General features: G+C 35.9%; 1 long non-coding RNA gene and 2 pseudogenes across 1 annotated transcript; 2 read left to right on the forward strand and 1 right to left on the reverse strand.

The window, feature by feature from the left end:
* LOC132295795 (tubulin alpha chain-like) overlaps positions 1-5406 on the forward strand; it is a 28144-nt pseudogene extending 22738 nt beyond the window's left edge.
* Positions 5407-14587: 9181 nt separating this feature from the next.
* Positions 14588-20301, forward strand: LOC132294170 (uncharacterized). The gene is made up of 5 exons (XR_009477992.1): positions 14588-14985; positions 16094-16159; positions 16316-16375; positions 19213-19323; positions 19561-20301. It is a non-coding gene; the product is annotated as an uncharacterized LOC132294170 (long non-coding RNA).
* Positions 20302-20317: 16 nt separating this feature from the next.
* Positions 20318-23402, reverse strand: LOC132295796 (nuclear pore complex protein NUP98B-like; annotated as a pseudogene).
* Between the last annotated feature and the right edge of the window lie 140 nt (positions 23403-23542).

Raw genomic sequence — 23542 nt, forward strand, 5'->3', positions numbered from 1 at the left:
TATTCAACATGCATCAATCTAGTGTATCCATACCAGTTACATGGATAAGTTTTGGATTCATCGTCATGCTAGGGGTAGTGAGGAGTATAACAAAGGCATGAGAAACTTCATAAAGTTGGCTAAAAGACATAAAGAAGGGCAGACACGCAAAAGAATTTCCTAGATGGTTGGAAACACTGGTAAGTCTATAATGTACTTGACATACCTACCATTTCTTTTAGATGTTGTGTCCTTGTGCATTAGTTTAACACTCTACAAATTTTTCATAAATAAAGGAAGAACGTTATCATAACAAGTCAACAATTAATGATGACCTTTATTCATTAGCATGTGGACCTGAATCTTGGATACATCGATATTCTAGTTGCATTGTAAACGGGGTTAGGTTCCATACAAAGGAAAGGGAGAGAAATCGAAGAACACAAAATAGTGGTGTGTTAGTCAAAACAGAGAACCTTGATTTCTATGGCGTCTTGAGTCCTAATAGAGCATAACATGTGCACTACTATTGTTTACTGATATGTAGATCTTTAATGTTGTATAGAAGATAGGTAGTGTAGCTATAGGTCTTACCTTATACAAACAACCACGCTAATGTAATTCTAGACTTCTAGTTGTATATGATTTCAAAAAATATGAATTTCCTTTTTCAAGAAATTATTACCCTAAATGCATTTTTAACAACATTATGGGGTTTCCTTTACGTCTTCAATGTTGTCTTTAAATTCACAATTATACAAAAATAGACTATCACCATATTTTTTGGTAATCGTTTTTAAGGGGCAGAAGGTTTCTGTCAAAGTCAGACTGCCAAACCTCCAACTCCTTAGCCATATTTAGGATTAAAGTGTTAAATGTTGTGGAAAGTAATAAACATCAATATGGGTTTGTGCAATTGCCAGAACTTGGACTCACAAATTATACTGATTGATTGTGTAAGGTCTACAATTTCAATTAATGAATAAGATTTCTAGTACCAGATACCCATAATACAAAAAATTCATATTATGCCCTACTCAATCATATTATAGTGTTCAATAGTCGGTGGATTATCATGATCATAACCTATAATTAACCTATTAATTAATCAAGCATGCATCCTCATCAATGTAGGCAGTTCGAATTCATAAATACAAAATATAACAATTTAGGCATGATCATATGTGTAGTGAGATTGTTGTTACATTTTTAGGCACATTCATATATTTACGAACACCAATATCCAATTCAATTTTGCCATTTAAATGCCAATTGGTTTAGGACCAAATTATGCTATTCTTGCAACTCTTTTGATGCCAATTGATGACAGGGCTCTCTGTCTTGGCTGCGTCCATTAATGTAGAAAACTACATATCAAATGTAGAAGCTATGAAGGCAAACTACATTGTTTCTCTGTTTTAGAAAATGTATATCAATTTATGGCATTTCCTGGTCAATTTTAAAACATTCTTCTGTGCTTTGGGCCTCTAGGAGTTGCACCAAAATTGGCCAGCATTTTGGTGCCTTACCTAGCTGCTTCTTTTAGTTGTTTTGTTGCTTTGTTTCTCTGTTTTAGACAATCTCTATAATTGTAATTTTTTTTTTTTTTTGGAGTACTGGTTTTCAATCACACTCTTGAACTAGCACACAATATGGAGTGGATGTGAAGTGGAGCAATGTAAATTATAGTTATGATCCTATGTTAATGTCATGGTTTGTTCTTGAATCTCATGTTCGTTTTCAAATTTTATGAATAGAGTTCATACCATAACCATGAAAATAGTATATATCTTTTCATCTTTCTTTTGTTTGAGCAATTTATAGAATTCTTCTTGCTATATATTGTGTAGAGTACTTGTGATTACTATTATGCTCATTCAAGTTGTATATGCAATTTTTTGAAATAATGAATACTATGTAAAAAATAAGGAATCTATTAAATTACTTCATTGACATTTCAAAATGCAGGATAATATGGTGGCCCAATCAAAGGAATCTATTAATGTGGATCCTAGTAGTTCAATTTCAGTGGATGAACAGATACTAGAGAATTGTCTTGGAAAAGGAAAGGGCACTTATTTTCACGGGTTTGGTCATGGAAAGAAGGCTCCTCCATGAGGACGCAAGAAGGATGCCAATATTGCAGAATTGGTGGCAGAATTAGAAGCTGAGAGAAGGAGGGCTAATAGAGCTGAAGAAAAATGTGGTGGAATGATGGAGTCCATAAATGATTTGAAGGCAACTATGGCTAGTCTTGCGGAGAATCAAAACAGAATGTCTTCTCAGCTTATGTTCACATAATTTGGCATGCATCGACCTCCGTTTGGTAGCCTACAACAGCAGCAACAATCGTCAACTTATGGACCATTTGGTTGTCTATTAAATAGTCCTCAGCCACCTATGTTTGGGGCATTTGGTCATCCGTACCAACCATTTCAATCCGAGCCTGATGATCAATGATTACTGATTTCAGACATTGATGTTTAGAAACAAAGTTTTTGGTAGCATTTCCTAATAGCTTGGCACACAAATAGGTGGCAGCTGCTGCACCTCTCTGCCATGTTTCTAAACAAAAACTTTCAAGGCCAAGAAAGTTTTTGATTAGAAACTAAGTTTTTGATGATTATATATGATAATTTTTGGTACTGTTTTGAGAAATGCTAGAAGTGTGATTTGAACTACCTATATTTATTTTAATTAATGGTTATTATTAGTGTTGACATTAAATTTAGTTTACGTAGAAGTAGATTATGAATGGATATATATAACAGGTAGATTATGAATGGATATATATAATGAATGGATGTCCATAAATGATATATGAAGCAGGCTATATATGAATCGCATATGCAAATAATATTACTAATAAAAAAAATAAAAATAAAAAAAACCTGTCCGTTCTTAATAAGTATTTGGGACAGAATAAATCTCTATCCCAAATACTCAATTGGGATAGAATAAAACTCCGTCCCAATTGAGTATTCGGGACATAATTTCATTCAGTTCCAAATACTCATTTGGGACAGAATAAAAATCCGTCCCAATTGAGTATTCGGGACAGAGTTTCATTCCGTCCAAAATGCTCAATTGGGACGGAATAAAAGTCCGTCTCAATTGAGTATTTGGGACGGAAGATAATTATTCCATCCCAATTGAGTATTTGGGACGGAATTTTATAGAGTTTTATTCCGTCTCAATTAGTCCGTCCCTATAGACCTTTTAGGACGCTACATATAGGGACGCTTGCATCAACCGTCCCAAAAAGACATTAGGGACGGTTTGAGCACCTATAGGGACAGATTTTTTTGTCCCTATTGCCCTCAATTCTTGTAGTGTGTGTATCTTTGTACCTAGTAATATTGGATTGTGATTTAACATTATACTAGTCCTTTTGTACTTCTTGATATTTTTGTGGTCTGATTAAGATTTTTGCCATCTTATTTTCCAGCCTGATGGTCAGATACCAAGTGACAAGATCGTTGGTGGAGGTGGTGATGCCTTCAACACTTTTTTCAGTGAAACTGGTGCAGGAAAGCACGTACCTCGTGCAGTCTTTATTAATCTCGAACCTACTGTTATTGATGAAGTGACGACAGGGACTTACAGTCAGCTTTTTCACCCAGAGCAACTGATCAGCGGAAAGAAGATGCTCCCAACAACTTTGCCCGTGGCCACTACACAAGCAACAAAGAGTCCTTGTTTTACTTCTTCCATTTCTATAGAATAATTTGTTACTGATTTTTTTTCTTTTATTGCAGTTGGGAAGGAGATTGTTGACCTATGTTTGGATCGCATCCGAAAGCTTGCTGATAATTGCACTGGCCTACAAGGGTTTCTTATTTTCAATGCTGTTGGAGGGGGCACTGCACTGGCTCTGGTCTTGGCTCCCTTCTTTTGGAGCGCCTCTCAGTTGATTATGGAAAGAAATCAAAGCTTGGTTTCACTGTCTATCCCTCTCCCCAGGTTTCTACATCTGTTGTTGAGCCCTACAACAGTGTCCTTTCAACCCATTCCGTCCTGGAACGCACTGATGTTTCTATTCTTCTTGAGAATGAGGCCATTTATGACATTTGTCGGCGTTCTCTCGACATTGAGTGGCCCACCTATACCAATTTGAACCGTCTTGTCTCTCAGGTAAAGTGTGTTTTTGTAACTAGTTCTGGAATTCTACCTTAGTTCAGCATTTTGATTGTGACAAAGTTCGTGTTTGGAGATTATTCCAGGCTCAAGAATGTGTGAAATAATTTTTTTTGGGAAGATGGTGTGGGAAACAATTGATATAATAGAAATTATTGCTTGTAAGCAAATTTGATCGGTTATAACCAGAATAGTTTTATACTTATTATCGGATCATTATTATTTTATTGCCATAGGGATTTTTCATATATTTTCTACAGCGAGGCCATTCATGACATTGTCTTTTATGCTTGTAATTATTTGTGTAAATGATTGAATTAGCATGTGATATAATTGGGATACGTGTTCATCAAAGCCTTTCATTGTGATTTAAAGCTTTACCTCAAATTTTGATGACTTTGTGTCAAGTATAATTGCCATGGAACTTTTCAAGAATAACAGTTTCTGTGCGGGTTTCAGGTGATTTCTTCCTTAACTGCCTCTCTGAGGTTTGACGGTGCCTTGAACGTGGATGTGACTGAATTCCAGACCAATTTGGTCCCCTATCCCAGAATTCACTTCGTGCTCTCCTCTTATGCACCTGTCATCTCAGCCAAGAAAGCATATCATGAGCAGCTCTCGGTGGCTGAAATCACTAACAGTGCTTTTGAGCCTTCCTCGACGATGGCCAAGTGTGAAGTCTACTACCAAAGTATACAATCCTAAGAAATAATGACCATCGCCTTGCACGTGTCGATGGAGAGGGAGAGAGTGTAGTTCAGTGACCTGAAGCACAACCTGAAGTACAATGGAGATGAAGAATGGAACAAATGAAATCCATGCAAGCATATTAGTAGACTTCACATCAAGCATATTAGCAGACTTCACACCACGAAACCTCCTGTAAGCCATGATACCAACAAGATTGTTGACTTGTCTGCAGATTGCAATAACTTCCTCTTGGTTAATAGTGCAGATATCATCGTGAAGACAACAAGCAGGGATAACATCAACTATTGGCTTACTATTGTTGCAACAAGAGGAAGTTATTGCAATTTGCAGACAAGTCAACAATCTTGTTGGTATCATGGCTTTATGATGCTATCTGCACTATTGTTGCAACAAGAGGAAGTTATTGCAACCTGCAGACAAGTCAACAATCTTGTTGGTATCATGGCTTACAGGAGGTTTCGTGGTGTGAAGTCTGCTAATATGCTTGATGTTTGCATGGATTTCATTTGTTCCATTCGTTATCTCCATTGTGCTTCAGGTCACCGAACTACACTCTCTCCATCAACACGTGCGAGGTGATGGTTTTTATTTCTTGGGCTGATATTATGATGTTAAATAATATATATAGCATATTATATATTAGATTATATCTTATTGAATAATGATTAAGGATTCATATCCAAGTTATAAATTCGAATAGGATTAAGATCAAAACTTGATGTATTGAGAGATGTAATAATAATGCATATGCATACTGAGAAAGAGCGGGCTAACCTGCAATAAATAACCGAACAACCTTTAGCCACGTTCAACACAATGTTTGCACACAGGACATGTCATCCACACTTTCCTCGTCTTGACTACCCCAAACTCCAAATCACTACTATTATGTTCACATTCATAGCAAAAACTGAATATGCACCGTATGCCTATGATCCTTCTTTCTTCCACACTTGTAGCACATTAATCCTAACCACTTATATAAATAAATAAATATATACAGATATATAAAAATCGGAATCTATTAAATCATATAAGAGTTATTCTCAATAATAAATTCCAATTTGATTTGTTATTAATCGTGATTCAATAATATGATTGGTTAAGAGTGTAATTTATGATTTTAAAAAATTAATACCAAAATAAATTAGCAATATAGAGTAGAAAATTGGTATTTGAATGGGAAAGAGAGAAAATAGAGATGGAGAAAGAGGGAAAAAAGTTTAAAAAATGTGATTAAAAAACACCATTAATAATATGCGAATATTATAAATTATGACATTTATATTCCAATAAATACATATTATGATGTTAAATAATATATATAGCATATTATATATTAGATTATATCATATTGAATAATCAAGTATTGATCTTTCATATCTAGTTTTGTTTGATTAATAGACTATTCGATTCAGATCTAAGTTATCAAATTTTGATTATTGAATTCAGATCCAAGTTATCAATTTGAATCAAATATTTCAGATTAAAGCCAGATGTATTGAGAGGTGTACTAATAATGTATATGCATATCGAGACATAGAGTGGGCTAACCTGCAATAAATAATTGAACAACTTTTAGCACATTCAACACAATGTTTGCACACGGGACATCTCATCCACTTCTTCCTCTTTTTAACCACCTTAATGTCACGGGCTTAGAGTTTCAGTACCACTCTAGCTGTTCCCGTGCGGCACCAAGACGTTACTTTCACTCTCGCAAGTACTTGGTCAGCCTAACTCCCGTGCACACCTTAGCCAACACACTCCCCTCGTGCGCTTACTAGTGTTGTAGTTGCCCTCGCCCTCTCCTCACTTGGCTTGCACACTCACACACACTAAGGCACTTAAGTTGGCAAGGAAAGAACACTTCTATTACTTCAAAGAATGCTTTGTACAAGGCTAGCACTCAAGCTCTCTACAAGGCTCTCAAGACTTACTCTAGGACTTGTTGTCCACAAATTAAAGTCTACCTCTATTTATAGGCATCCCCATCCCCAATGGACGGCTAGGATACATTTTAACCGATGGTGGAGATCGATTCTCTAGAATCTTCTCCCACCTTCTTCACACTTCCATACTTATCCATAAATATCTACAACATTCTAGAACTCTCCATACTACTCCACACAACTCTGAAGAACTATAGAACCTTCCACACACTTCAACATATTTCTACACATATCTAGAATCTTCCACACAACTCTAGACTACTCCGGAAGACTCTAGAAACTCCACTTGCCATGTAGTTGCCATGCAGCGTCCTCCTCAGCGTCTGCGTGTCACCTGCGTGGCACAACCTCCATAGGCGGGGCGTGACATTCTCCCCCACCCATTTCCGTGACGCCCTCGTCACGGTTTCTTCAGCTGACCCAGCCTCTCGCAGGTCATCAGCACTTGCGCATATGTCCTTGGCCCAAACGTACGAGCGCCCTTCAGGAGATGTGAGGTCCTCACGAGCTCCATCGTGTTGATTGCCACCTCTGGACTCTCCTTCCTACCCACGAGCGGCACCATGCATGCAGCCTTGTCTTCCTCGCCTCCAAGTATCATCAACGCACCAAGGCATGGTAGTGGCGCGACGTTGTTCCTATCCATGAACTCCAGCCCCAACACCATGTCGTGGTCGTCCATCTCCGCAACCTGGAAGTCAGCCTTGCCCTTCCATCCTTGCATGCATAGCTCCACCTCCTTGCACACTCTACTCACGCGTGCCTCCTCGGAGTTAACGGCCTTGATCCAGCCCTCCGTCTTGCGCATCTCCAAGCCAAGTCGTTGCGCCTCCTCCGGGGTAATGAAGTTGTGTGTAGCGCCCGTGTCTACCAACGCTTGCACGGCTTTGCCACCAACCTGCACATCCACATAGCGCACCCCAGCTACCTTCTTTGCCTCGCCCTTCTTCTTGGTGTCATGCGCCATGCTACTCAGCATCTGCATAGCCCCCATGCACCTATCTTCATCGCTGCCCGCATCGTCCACCCTGCCCTTGCCCTTATCCTTCACAAGGGCGCTCATGGTCTTCTTGTTGGGACAGTGTCGCAATATGTGCGGCCCTTCGCACAAGTAGCACTTCGGCTCCCACTTGCCCTTATCGCGGCGCTCCCCTTTGCCACTAGCCTTAGACCTCTCTCCATGGTCCTTGCCTTTATCATGGCGTGGGCGTCTCTCCTCATCGCTGTGCTCATCATCACTTGACTTGGGCGAGCCCCTTTTCTTGAAGCGACGGTCTCCCCTACCTTTACCGTGGTCCCTCCTGGGAGACGTGGCCCTCTTGTCATCGTGCCTAAAGTCTTCAAGGCGCTCCGCTATAGCCATTGCGGATGCCAAGTCTCTAAGCTCCCTCCTTCTCAGCTCTGTGGCTACCCAAGACTGCAACCCATCAATGAACAAGCACACGCGTTGCCGCTCCGGCATCTCTGGGATCTCCAGCATCAAGTTGGAGTACTCCTTCACATACTCCCTTATGCTGCCCTTCTGCTTCAGGCGCCTTAGGTTGATCATGGCGAGGTCCTCAACGCACTCAGGGTAGAACAGCCTCTTGAGCTGCCTTTTGAACTCCTCCCATGTATCAACTGCTCTTGCGCCCCAACCGGTGAAGCGCTGCCTCCACCATAGAGCGGCGGTGTCTGTGAGGTACATAGTACCTGTCTGCACCTTCTCCTCATCATCCTCGATCTCCATGCACTCGAAGTACCGCTCCATGTGCCAGAAGAAGTTGTCAATCTGGCGTGCATTCCTCGCCCCATCGTACTCCTTGGGCTCCGGCGCCTTCTTCTTCCTTGGCTTCACCACGACCTCGCGCGCCTGGGAGAACTCCTTCTTGCACTTGGCAATCTCCACGCGCAAGTCGTCTACCAGATCATGCAAGTCCCTTTCCTTCTCTTGCGCCTTGTTGGCGATGCCATCAATCAGCTCGTAGAGCTCCGCCATCCTTCTCTCGAGCCTATTAAACTTAGTCTCCGTGTAGACCAAGTGTGTGGCAAGCTTCTCCTCCAAGCTCTGCTCTAAGATGTGGACTTGGTGGTCTCCTCCGCTAGCCATGTCTACTCCAACAAAGCTCCCTTGACGAACCTGCTCTGACACCAACTGTCACGGGCTTAGAGTTTCAGTACCACTCTAGCTGTTCCCGTGCGGCACCAAGACGTTGCTTTCACTCTCGCAAGTACTTGGTCAGCCTAACTCCCTTGCACACCTTAGCCAACACACTCCCCTCGTGCGCTTACTAGTGTTGTAGTTGCCCTCGCCCTCTCCTCACTTGGCTTGCACACTCACACACACTAAGGCACTTAAGTTGGCAAGGAAAAAACACTTCTATTACTTCAAAGAATACTTTGTACAAGGCTAGCACTCAAGCTCTCTACAAGGCTCTCAAGACTTACTCTTGACTTGTTGTCCACAAATTAAAGTCCTACCTCTATTTATAGGCATCCCCATCCCCAATGGACGGCTAGGATACATTTTAACCGATGGTGGAGATCGATTCTCTAGAATCTTCTCCCACCTTCTTCACACTTCCATACTTATCCATAAATATCTACAACATTCTAGAACTCTCCATACTACTCCACACAACTCTGAAGAACTCTAGAACCTTCCACACACTTTTACATATTTCTACACATATCTAGACTCTTCCACACAACTCTAGACTACTCCGGAAGACTCTAGAAACTCCACTTGCCATGTAGTTGCCATGCAGCGTCCTCCTCAGCGTCTGCGTGTCACCTGCGTGGCACAACCTCCATAGGCGGGGCGTGACACTAAGCTCCAAATCACCACCACTATCTTCACATTCATTGCCTGCATGCCACGATTGCTTGCACTGGAAGCAAAACAGCCTATTGCAATAGGGACACTCCGATCTCCTCATATTATCCCCTACTCCACACTCATTCACAATTACCAAAGCCGAGCAATCCCGGTAAATGACCGTTCTTTTGTCAAAATAATTAATTCTTTATTAAAATATAATAATATACAAAAGAGCCATATTCTCTTTATGATTGATTTATTTTGGGTCAGGTAGATGTAGGGGTGGGCTTGAGCCCACTCCAATTTTTTTTTTTTTTACTATACTAATTTTAATCCAGCAAAAAAAAAATTATTAATAGAATTAACACAACCAATCAAACCCAAGTCAACTCAGCCACCATACTAAAATAAGGCCCAAGCCAAATAAGTCCAGGGCAGTCTTGACCCAAGGCGACAAAGGCGGTCGCCTAGGACCTAAAAGTTTATGGGGCCTCAAAATTTATAGGCCCATGGATGATGGGTCACCAAAAAATAAAATATTTTTAGGCAAATCATTTCAGCCTCTATTCTCGACTCTAAACTCCCCCGCCCCCCCCCCCCCTTCTCTCTCTCTCTCTCTCTATATGCAACTTCAAACTACAAAATTTACAAGAATCAGAAGATCAAAACCCATATATTTCAGTTTATGTATCTATATGCAAGAATCAAAAGTTCAAAACCCATATCTTTCGGTTTGTGTAATTTACCAATTTATTGCGCCAACTTTTATCTGAATGCAAGAGATGGAACCTCGAGGGTGGTTTGTGTAATTTGCCCGAGATTTTTTTATTTAAATTAAATGAACTAAATTATGATTTTATACATAATGTAATATTTAGGTTTGTGGCTTAGGGTAATTTTGTAATTTGCAAAATATCGATTTTTGTTTTTTTAAATAAAGTAAAATATCATAAGGGTAATTTAGTAATTTAATAAAGTTTAACTTTCATTGACAGGGCCAATGTGATTATTTTATAATAATATTAGAGTTTTTAGAAACAAAATTTTATTATAAAAAATTGAAAGTAGTACTGATTTTGTACAAGGATATGTGTTGCAAGGGTAGAGAAGGGAGTTTTGTACTTTTATATTGAGAAGGGGTCGCGGGTGATACAAATAGAGGATATATATATAACATCGGATTCCTTCCTCGTAATAAAGACAATGAATTTTATTGGTCTTGCAACGGTGTTGACCAAATCATTTTTACAGAACTTTGAATTGCGTCAGAGAAGGATTGAAATATATAAACAGTGCACAGTGAGACAGACAACGCAGGAGTGAAAAGGCTCCAAATTGGTGCAAGGGCTTAGTTGTATGTTTAACAGGGGGCTGCGCTACAACTGGCAAATAACACACACAAATTGGTGTAAGGGTGCTGTGCGTGTGAAAAAGGGCTTTTTTACTTTGCAAAAATAAAAATTAAATAATGGGACGCTTGAAAACGCTTGTATATATATATATATTTTTGAAGTTAATTATTTTGTATTCAATATTAATTGTTCCATTTGAAAAATCAAAGCAAAACAAGTGAGACTATATTTTTATAGTTATCTTTAAAATTTTTAAAAATCTCAAAACCAAGTAACATGCATATTCAAACTTAGAAAGACGATTTAATAATTTCAAAATGAAAAATGCACTAATACATTTCTCTTCAAACAATCTTAATATCTAATTTTATTACAAAAGATATAGGAGTACCAAATAATCTCTGATATTCTCTTTATTATTATTACATATGAGTTTTCAGAAATAAAACTAAAAAGAAAAGAAAACTAATTTTAGAAAGAAAGAGATGGAACTCTCTCTTTATTACTTGAAAAATGAAACGGAAGTTAGAGAAAAGTAAATTCTTAATAGGTTCTGGGCTACAACGGGCAAGTAACACAAATTGGTGCAAGCGCGTAAAAAATGTGAGAAAATTAATAGCGTGTGTGTGTGTGGGTTTTTTTTTTTTTTTTCCATATATATATTTATTCAAAAAGCCAACATAGATGTGAGAATCTTTTGTCAGAGAATTTTACAAAAAAAAAAAAAAAAAAAAAAAAAAAAAAAAAAAAAAAAGGGGATTGTATCACAAATGATAAATCGATGATGTAATTTATCATTAAATTTTCATAACATTGAATCACATCAAAGTAGTCATTTTCTACAATGCATCAAATAATTATAGTTGACTAATTTCGTGATGTCTATCATTCTCCCATAAAAAAGAACAGTGCTAAATTTTAAGGAAAAAAAAAAATAATTTAAGATTGTATCACAAATGATAAATACAAAGTTAATCTTTTCTCTTTTTTAAGCTAGTTACTCTCTTAATATTTTCTTTAACAATATTTAGTTCTCACCGAGAATTTGGACAATCCTAATCGTAGACCAATAACAAATAGAAAGCAATCATCCTCTCCAATGCATCAAATAATTATCAATGACTAATTTCGTGATGTCTATCATTTTCCAATAAAAAAGAACATTGCTAAATTTCACGAAAAAAAAATTAAAGATTATATCACAAATGATAAATACGATGCCGTATTTTTCCATCAAAGTCACTCTTCTCTATTTTTTAGGTTAGTTGCTCTCTCAATATTTTTTTTTGACAATATTTAGTTCTCATTGAGGATTTGAACAATTTATCAGATGCCTTGTTAGCCCAGTTTGTTAGTGTCGGTGGTAAATTTTATCATGTTTTGACTCTTTGTATCTACTAATCTAACTTTTAACATTTCTTAAAAAATGATTTAGACAATTCTGATCACGAACCAATAAATGAAGACGTTTTATTTTAATTGTTAAATTAAATATGATAATTAATTTATTATTTTATATTTGATAAATGAGTATATACTGTATTATTTTTAAATTAATAATTAATAAAATATTTTTATTAATCCACGTCAACAGTTAAGATGATATTGATACAATTTCTTACCTTGAACAATGTGATGTAAACGTAACATCTGACATTATTCATCCGTATCCTATTCATTACTTACCTCTGGCTAAAAATTTTAGCTCGAACCACACGCAAAAAAATATAAATGCTCTCTGTATCATATAAATGCTCTCCATTTCTGTTTTGACTGAAATCTGACATAACATTCATCATCATAGACATTGCCCCATTGGATGCTTTCAGACCACGTTTTTTTTTTTTTTTTAAGTCGAAACCTAAACCATTTTTTAGGGGGCGTTAGAGCCAAGTGATTTTTGTTTTTTCAAATTAATTTTCTGCAAATATTCACAAGTTAAAATACAATGAACTACTTATCATGTGTTACATTTATGAATTAATTTAATTATTTTTGCATTTTTTACTTCATCTTTCTTTATTAAAAAAATATTTTTCTCTTAAATTATTTGTTTTCAATGAAATTTTTAGCAAAATTATTTGGAAAAAATTAATTAAGCAACATACATTGGATATGAAAAGGGTAAAAGAAGAATTATATTAGTTATATAACATTATTGGAAATTTTATAAAATGTAGGACTTCATTGTTCTAAAAAAACTGTTTTTAAGACTTTTTTTTATCTGGAATGTTAAAATAGGACTAATTTTCGTATATAATAACCTTGAAAAGCAAATCCAGTTTGTGGTGTTCCCAAAAGTTCTAAATTTATATATATACACACTCCGTATATAATTAAAAAAAAAGATACACACATGCACGTGTTTATATATGGGTACAAATCAACTTAGGAGAGAACAGGAGGAAAAAAAAAAGAAAAAAAACTTAGGAGAGAACAAATAATTAACAGTCCACTTTTGTCTTATAAATTTAATACATATTAAAAGTCCCGTAATAGTAATTGAAGGAATTGAACCAAGGGTGCACTTTTTGGATAATTTTCAACTTCCATAATGAGCTTGTGCGAACACCACCGAGACGAGTTCGATTTTTAGGTTCCCATCCTACATGTATAAGGGCCTTTATGTATGATTTATGTGTGTTTAAAGCAACACTCGTATGGGAAAAGTTTGTGCATTCTGATTGATAAGATTGGGTTGAGAAAGCATAACTCTAGGTTGTTGTTTCAAATTTGGTTCGAGTGTAATTAATTAGTTGGTGCCGCTATGGGAAAAAAAAAAAAAAAAAAAAAAATGGATTCGATACCCTTGGTGAAATGCTATAAAATTGGTCAAAGTAGTGCTTGTATCCAACAATTTTGTAAACTTTAAACAAAGTAGGTACTTATGTGTTTTTTAAATGACAGGTGCACTGAATTACAGATAATATTTAAAATTTAGTTGAATTGGTGCCGCTATGGGAAAAAAAAAAAAAAAAATGGATTCGATACCCTTGGTGAAATGCTATAAAATTGGTCAAAGTAGTGCTTGTATCTAACAATTTTGTAAACTTTAAACAAAGTAAATACTTATGTGTTTTTTAAATGACAGGTACACTGAATTACAGATAATATTTAAAATTTAGTTGAATTGGTGCCGCTATGGGGGAAAAAAAAAAAAAATGGATTCGATACCCTTGGTGAAATGCTATAAAATTGGTCAAAGTAGTGCTTGTATCCAACAATTTTGTAAACTTTAAACAAAGTAGATACTTATGTGTTTTTTTAAATGACAGGTGCACTAATTACAGATAATATTTAAAATTTAGTTGCATTGAGTATGGTTCATGGTTTGCAAGAACTTGATTCAAATGTGATTTGTATTATAATTTTATGTTAAATCTAATAACATGCTATATTTTTATTGTTATTTATTAAAAAATTATTCTTATATTGATTTATTGCAGTGAATTATCACTTGTATTTTTTTTAATGAATCATTTATGTAATATTCGGTAAGAAAATTCAAAATAACAAATAGATAAATGTATAACTAATTTTATTTTTATTTATTTATTGCTCGGTGACAATTCATAAATTTCTGGTCACGTTCCCTTTATTGTTGTTGGCAATTTTCTGTCTTTATTGTTGTTGGTGAAAATTCACAAATTTCTGTCTTTATTGTTGTTGGTGAAAATTCATAAATGCTCTCTTTATACTTAAATTGTTCAACCCTACATTTTTAGGGCAAATCATTTCAGCCTCCCCAATCGCCTCATCTCTCTTTCTCACAGAACTTGCCCCCCCCCTCTCTCTCTCTCTCTGCAACTGCAAACTGGAAAATCTACAAGAATCAGAAGTTCAAAACCCATATATTTCAGTTTATCTATCTGTCTGCAAGAATCACCAGTTGAAAACCCATATCGGCATATCATTTCAGATTGTTCAAAAAATCAAAACCCATATCTTTCAGTTTCCATCGCCCGCTGTTCCAGTTCGGGTTCGCCGTTCGCAAGCTTCAGCCGCTGTCTCGCAACTCTCAAGCTTGCCCCCTTCTCTCTGCAACTGCTAACTTGTATGTATGAGTTTTTTTTTTTTTTTAAATCAACTAATCAAGCTCTGTTATTCTTGTTTTGCAAACTAAATCCTATTTGGTGAATTTTTTTATGATTTTCTTTTATATAATTATTATTTTTTTACGTAATCTACATTTTATTTTAGCACAACAAATATATATTTTTTAATTTCTATAACTTCTATTTTTGTTTTTGTCAATTATGTCTACAAGAAAATTTGAATCTGGGCATGAAAGAAAAAAGAAAAAAAAATAATCTAAATTGGATTAGAAATCTGCAGAGATTGAATCTGAAACAATTTTTATCAACATGCCAAGCTTTTTGAAGATAGAAATCTTTTCAGAACAAAAAAAAAATCATAAGAACTTTGACAAGCAAAAGTACTTAATACAGGGTAAAGCTCTAAAGTTACTTCTTGAAAATTAAAATACTTACAAAAAGCATGCTTTTGAGTGAATTCCATAGTGTTGGAAGGGGCTTGCCTACCTCACACTCTGCTTTCACCAGTAGATTCTCAAATAGGATTGGTAAATTGGTCAAAAGAAGCGATAGGGTACTGAGTGGTGAATTGTTCAGAAATAAATTGGTATTTTTTTTTTTATTAATTACCCAAATAGGATTTTCTATGCCTTAATCAGTCAATTGTCTAAAGAAACATTGTTAGTTAACATTTTGGTTGATATATTTTGATTTAGTTCACTCCATTGAGAAATCCTGCATGTTTTGTTTCACATAGAAATACAATCTATGTAATGCACAAAGGATATATTCAATCTTTCTGCCATATTTTTATTTTTAAATTTTGGTTTTTGATTTTCTTTTGTTATTAGAAAGCAGAATATCATGATATTGATTTGTTAATTTTGAAGATTATTCCTAAACTGATGCATTGTACTTTGTTATTAGATTAATTTAACATAAGAGCTGAGAATAATATGTGCTAATCACACCTCTTTCTACGGATAGGTGTCCAACATTTTGACTGAAAGCATAGTTGGGTTGGGTTGATACATGATACAGATAGTACTTAGATGGTGGTGGTTTAATTGTTATGAGTGAGATTGTGAAACCTCTTCTTCACAACTTAGAGTGTTTTCTTGTTTTTAGGGTTAGCATTGGGCCTTAACATTTAGTAAGAACAAGGTTCAAGAAACATGCCTCCTCAGTCATCAGGTAATAAACTCTTGCATTTTGTAAAGTTTTAATTGGCATTTTTAGCTATTCGTTACATTTATTTATTCATGTTTTACATACTAATTTTTTGTTTTTGTTTTTGTTTTTGTTTCTACATACATATATAACTTTTCCTCTTTTGTCCTAATAATATAGGCCTCTTTTCTGAAAGAAGAGAGTTGATGGGAATAGGTGGAGTAGGGGAAAAAAAAAAAGGTACGTTTTTTTTGCCTAGCTAATTGAATTATATAAATTCCTTTACCGTTGTAGTAGTGATGTTGGTTTTAAAATGTCCAATTATTCTTTTCAGTTTATCTTAATCAAATGTATATCTATGCAAGAGGATTACGTGATTCTAGATGACGATTCTAGATGAGGATGCGTTATGAGATGGCGACTGATGATGTTGATAAATCTATTTTAATTAAACATTTATAGCCAATTTTAATTTGTTCTAAAATGTTTTAAAAAATAAAATAAAATAAAATTGCAAACCAAATATTAATATTAAACATGTTTGAATAAATTAAAGAAAAAATTGGAATTTTGTTTGGGCCTTTCTATTTCTATTTCTATTTTCTTTTAATTTTATAGGCCCAATGCCTACAAGCCCAAACCCCTTCCTTCTCCTCCACGTGCTACCGTCGTGCACATGCTGATACCGTTGGTTGCAGCTCTGTAAAATGCTCTGCGTAAGAGTATCTCCAATGCTAAAAGTTATTTTCGCATGCAAAATCTATATTTTGAGAGGAGCTAAGTGTCAAAATGCTGTATTTTAGTAATTTTGCTCCAATGGTGCATTTCATCCAAAGTGCTATTTTTTGACACAACAACCATTCTTTTTCAATTACCATTCCCAACTACCATTTTCAACTACTATTTTCATAAAATTCATGCTTGGCATTTCAATACTACAATTCAATAAAATCCATAACGGTAATCCAAAATAAATACATAAGCATAACAAAAAAAAAAGTACATTGCAAATTGTTACATCTTGATCCGGCGTGAATGCCTTTCACCGCCTTGTTGATTGTTGAGAGACTTCCATTGATAGTTATTGATATGTCAAATCAAAGCAGAGGATGCAAATAAGGAATGAATCATACACTTTTTAATTCAATTCCATTTGAGACCAGCACCTCAATTTCTTATTCAAAGCCAGAACCTTGCATCGTTACATGAAGTGGCTTTCTTTAGAAATCAAATCAACTTCTCATATAAAGCAGCACATGCTTTAACAAATTTACCAAGTGAAGGCCACTAATGCTATAAAGGCAATACATACCATCTAGCTTTAACCCAAGCATCCAGTTATTCAATTCCTCAAGATGAGAGAGATCTTGAACAGGATGAAATTTAGTGGTCTTTTTTGTTTATATCAAAGACAAACAATAACCCTTTATTGGATTAAAGATATGCCTTCATATTGCCCTTAAGGACATAAAATTCATGATTTAGGTTCATTAAACACACGCACTTATACTGATATAGTACAATATATAAAATCGACTAAGCATTGACAAATACTTCTGAGATAAATACCAGTGAACATAATAGAGTCAAAATGATTCGAGTTTCCATTCTACAAAATCTTAAAATTAACTGTAATAATCAAAAGTTCCATTTATTTGATGGGAAAAAAAAAAAGATGTACGAAGTTTTAGGAATTGTCAACAGCTAGCAGAACTTCATATTAATACACATAATGTAAATTAATCCGAAATTCACTTCATATTAAGAGGCTGGAACTTAAATTAGCAATTACCCAATAATTTATTTATTATATATATATATCAATGTTGTACTTTGAAAACAGAAAGTGGATTAGTGGTGGCCTGGTAGGAGTTCTTGTCTATGAAGATCTTGGGTTCGAGCTTAACAACATAAAGTTAAGTTATGAAAACATGACTATAGTCTTTTTTGTCTTGAATGAGTTTATGATTTTTTTCATGTTAATATAAATATATAATATAAAATTTATAACACTTATTTTATTATATTAATTTATTAAATATTAGTATTTTATTGCATTTAAAATTGTTTGTGATAATCTATTTAGAATATATATATATATATATATCAATGTTGTACTTTGAAGACACAAGGAGTATTTGTGGCGGCCTGGTAGGAGTTCCTGTCTTTCATGCCGAAGGTCTCGGGTTCGTGGTTGAAATGGTAGATGTTCGTGGTTGAAATTTACTAAAATTATACTTCAATCCTGTTTTCCGACTCGAAACGGGAGCAGGTTTGAAAAAGGATCTTAGAGTGTTAGGGTTGGGCCAGGAGGGTCTCTTAACGCCTTCTTTTTTCTTTTCATCGGAGTTATTTCACAAAGACTTGCCATGGTAACTGGTCCGGTCCTTTCGAGATCCATTCCATTAACTGCTTCCTCTAAAACCCGGTACCGGTGAGTGCCGGGAGCTAAACTAAAAGCTTTTGCCTGTAGAGCTTCCTACTAGTTTCTCGATCATTTTCTCCGTTTGCATTTTTGCTATTGTGTGTGTATATATATAGTCTTACTTTTTCTCACACTTTAAGCAACTCTCTCTCTACACATACACATACACATGAGGAACATTTGAAATTAATTTCATCCTGATTTACGATGTTTCTCATGCATTAATTTCATCCTGATTTACGATGTTTCTCATGTAGTAGGGTTCGTTCTTGAAAAGTTTTCTGTCTAATCTCACTATGTAAGTGTGTGTATATATATATATATCGTTTTCCGATTAGATCACTCTTAACTCGTAATTCAGAGTTCTTCAATCAAACGAAGCCTTGTTAGACTGTAATTCAAAGTTCTTCAATCAAATGAAGCCTTGTTAGAGTGAATATCTTGTTGATTTTAGAATTTTAGGTTTTATATGTGTTGTAATTATACTGTAACTCTTAATTCAGAGTACTTCAATCAAATGAAACTATTGATTTTAGTTATGTCTAACAAATTCGAACTTATTAATTGAGGAACATTTGAAATTAATTTCACCCTGATTTACAATGTTTCTCATGTATTAATTTCATCCTGATTTACGATGTTTTTCATGTAGTTGTTCGTGAAGTCCAGCTCGTGGATCGTATTGAAAAGTTTTCTGCATGTAGTTGTTTGTGAAGTCCAGCTCGTGGATCGTATTGAAAAGTTTTCTGTTCGATCTCACTATGTAAGTGTGTGTTTATATATTTATTGTTTTACGATTGGATCACTCTAACTCGTAATTCAGAGTTCTTCAATCAAATGAAGCCTTGTTAGACTGTAATTCAGAGTTCTTCAATTAAATGAAGCGTTGTTTGACTGAATGTAACTCTTAATTCAGAGTAGTTCAATCAAATGAGTTTTTCTATATATTCCACTTAGTCAGTTTTTACATCATAGTTTTATGTTTTGCTTGGGATGCCAGATGTTCCATCATGTTCCCATTGCCCGCATTGTTAACTATCTGAGACATGATGAAGATGGTGGAGTAATAGATTGTGAATCTATTCTCCAATTCATTGCTTTGGAGATGTTGAGCACTGATTTATTGACCACAGTTTGCTTACTGTCTTTGCTTCTTGCCTTTGTGATGTAATCTGCTCTATTGGTGCAACAAGCGGAGTTTCGTGCCATCTGCAGACAACTGAACACGTATGCTGGTATCATGGCTTACCGGATCGTCGTGCTGATATGCTTGATGCGCTTTCATGGATTGCATTTGTTCCCTTCAGCATCTCCATTGTGCTTCAGACTGTGCTTTGGGTCACTGGACTACACACTCCCCATTGACAAGGTGATGGATTTTATTTTCTAGGCTGATGTACTTTGGTCTTTGGAGGGGATGGTATATACTTTGGTCTTTGGAGTGGATTCTTCAGTTTGTGCATTTCTGTTTGTTGTTGGAGTGGATTGCATTTGTTCCCTTCAGCATCTCCATTGTGACTGTGCTTTGGGTCACCGGACTACACACTCCCCATTGACACATGCGAGGTGATGGATTTTATTTTCTAGGCTGATGTACTTTGGTCTTTGGAGTGGATTCTTCAGTTTGTGCATTTCTGTTTCATTGAAAATAGAATAGAACATTACTTCTATCTTGTTGGTGATGAAATTGCTGTAGACTTCTACAGACAATGAGAATAAAGAGGAAAATTTAAAGAATGCATTATGAAATGTATGAATTATAGCATTGAAAATAAATTGTGTGAAATATGGTAATTCTTGGGCCTTAAATTTCCACTACCCTTCAAGTGCTGGACCTTAAATTTCCACTCCCCTTCTGCTGGATTGTAAGAAACGAACTCAGCATCTTGGTCTTTGATCAGCATCTCTCTCTATTTATTACTGTTTCCCAGTTTTTTTGTCAGTGCATATGATGTTCAGAAGAGTTACCACTGCAGGCTTGTTAAGACCTTGTCCAACAGGGGGTTTCTTGCTCTCATCCATATAGACTATCACCTCACGGTTATTTAACAGGAAAAGGGAATTGAGATCAAGCTGCCGCACATCTGTCTCCCCAAGAAACTTGACGCTGCCATAGCCATGCCGTTCAACCACAAAGTCATTCACACGAGAGCAGAACCCTGGCTCGGCCCTTTCCTTCAGTGCCAACTCCTGGATTTGAAGTTCTATATAGTATTCATGACTTTGGAGATTTGGCATCAGTGCCTTGACATCGACCCCATGTTCGTGAGTCATTGCAGCCTCACCAGCCCTGTGCCCAGTGACTCTAGTATGTGAGATGGAATCAATATCATGTACCCAGTCATGTGAAACGTTAGGTTTGACAGAACCAACACTCTCCTTTTCCGTGCTATTTTCACCTGATTTTTCTGCAAAATTGCCATAAAGAATAAGACTATAAGCATGACCACTAATGAATGGAACGTAATAAATTGAATTATGAGAACATTGCTTAGATTTGACAGACTATCAATAACCATCACCCTGTTCTCTTTGCTTCTTCTATTACATAATACAGAAAATGAGTAAGGCAACAAAACATAAGCATAGGCACACATTCAATAAGACACAGCAACCACCACTCAAACCTCAACTAGTCTTACACTCTTCAGGGAAACCACATAGAAACCAAATTATTCTCACCTTCGGTCCATCACTTTTAGGATGATATTTCTGAACCACCTTAATCTGTCGAAGAGATGAAATCCTAGTGGGAGCAGACTGTCCTTCACCTGATTGCAAATAAATGTCATGCTCATGGATACACTAAACACCAAGTACTTCTTTTTGACACACTGCTAATAAATAATTACTAGAAAACCAGTATGACACTTCTAAATGTTTAGCACAAGCTGCTAGACAAGAGACACGTATAGTCTTTGTTTGGATGCATACAAATATGTTTACCTTTCTTCACTTGTAAAATTTTCAGAAGCAGACCCAATTTTCATGTTTTATCCGTAACATGTAATTGAAGTTCATTATAAAACACTAAGTGTTATAACATTTAAGCGGATATGATATTCTTCACACAGCCATTTTGTTCCATAACATACACAATACCTCATATCCTTGTCAATATGTGCGCGCGCGCATGAGCCTATGAATTCCATAAAAGACGCGTGTATATGTCAATTCTCAAAATCAGCCATAGCAACAGCCAATTGTCCTCTGTAAATGTCGCACTCATGCTTGTGTCCTCAACTCATACGTAACAAATCAACAGCACATTCTTACAGAAGCATCGCATTGCATCCAGAAACAGACAACTTCAGACATGTAAGACTTACAGGCATGCTAGAAATTCCATATTGAATTGAGGGTGTGGATCCAGGGATAGTTGACATCAGAAGCACTGCATGTCAATTTCCAAAAGGACTAGTAATAGGTAGCTGCCCAATTACAGGGCCTTGAGCGGGAGACCTGAAAAACATGTAATGACACCTGAAACCAAATGAATAAACCATGAATAAATGAAATGAAAGAAGAGAATTCAGCCAAGAGAGGAGTTCCAAGTTGTTCTTTATGTTTCAAATTATGACTGAGAATACCAATTAGCTGGAATGACAAAAGCAAGAAACCTTTGCTTTTCTTGGTTCAATATCTGGATATTAATCAACTGAAAGGCCCTAAATGGGTAGTTTGTATCTCTAGAGCAATGGATCGATTTCATTAACTTTACACAGAATTAAATGTGAGCCAATCCTTATTTTTTTATGGAACATTAATTCTATTTACTTTATTCACCAAATTTTACAATGATATTTTAGAACTTCAATATATCACCTTAGATTTCAGTTTTTTCTTCAGTTATAATGATGTTCAATATAGACATCCAACTTGATCATTCAATTATTACGTAAAACAATACAGAATAATTCAATTTTCATCGACAGGTTACCCAGTTGAGAATATGTTTACACAGCAAAACCTGTAGAACTAAGGTATTAAATGAATAAAGACATTATGGTGCCTATATGAATCAAACAACGAATCATGCATGCAAAACAGGTCCTCCTGGGGTAAAATGCACCTCTTTAGAACTATAGCAACCTAGCCCAAGGCCTTTTTTAGGTTAATAAAATAAATAAAACATGGTCCACAATACAAAGTGCAAATCAGTAATAAAACATACCGTTGAAAAGGATCTACCATCTGAGTAGTTTGCGATGGCTGCAGAGTGGAGGAAGGCTGCACATAGAAAATATAATCAAAAAAATATCCAGTTCCTAGACATGACTACGATGTAACAATCCAAAATCAAACTGGAAGGAATGTTAAATGAAAAAATCATAAAGAAAAAAAGAAGAAGTAAGTTTTGAAAGAAGATAGGTATTACTTTTTTCCTTTTGATAAGAATTGACATGTTATTATTAAAAAAACAAATATCCCATAAAAGGAGGTCAACCACATTCAACAAACATAGTGAAGATGCCAATGTAGAAGATAATTTTTAAACCTTGAATGTCATGGGGTTACTTACAGTTGATTGACCAGAATCTTTGTACTAATCAAAAAGGGAAAAGGAGAACTTACAGGATTGGTTACGCAAAGTGGGGATGTTGTACCCCATAATCCTGATCCAGTTGATAGTGCACTGACCATGTTAGGTTGACTTAAGGAAGGGGCATTGCCAGGTCCAAATGAAGAAGAGCCCTGCCCACATGAAGAATTTGTCTGCTCAAGTGAGGAAGCAGCATGAAATACTTGGGATGACTGACTGCTAAAGGGACTTAAGCCAGAGCTAGGTCTTGAAGCTGTTCCTGGAGCTAAAGTAGAACTGTAGATGGAGGGCGACAACATAAAAGAGCCAGAAGTTGTTACTTGGGGGGAGAAATGGATTGGAAGTGGTCGAGGAAGAAGTAGAACTGAAGGCGGAGGGCGATGACACAAAAAAGTTAGAAGTTGTTGCTTTGGGGAGAAATGGATTGGAAGTGGTTGAG

This window comes from Cornus florida, unplaced genomic scaffold (genome assembly GCF_030987335.1).
Source record: "Cornus florida cultivar Cherokee Brave unplaced genomic scaffold, ASM3098733v1 CherokeeBrave_3.0.0_Hap2_Chr02, whole genome shotgun sequence".
In the NCBI taxonomy this organism is placed as follows: domain Eukaryota; kingdom Viridiplantae; phylum Streptophyta; class Magnoliopsida; order Cornales; family Cornaceae; genus Cornus; species Cornus florida.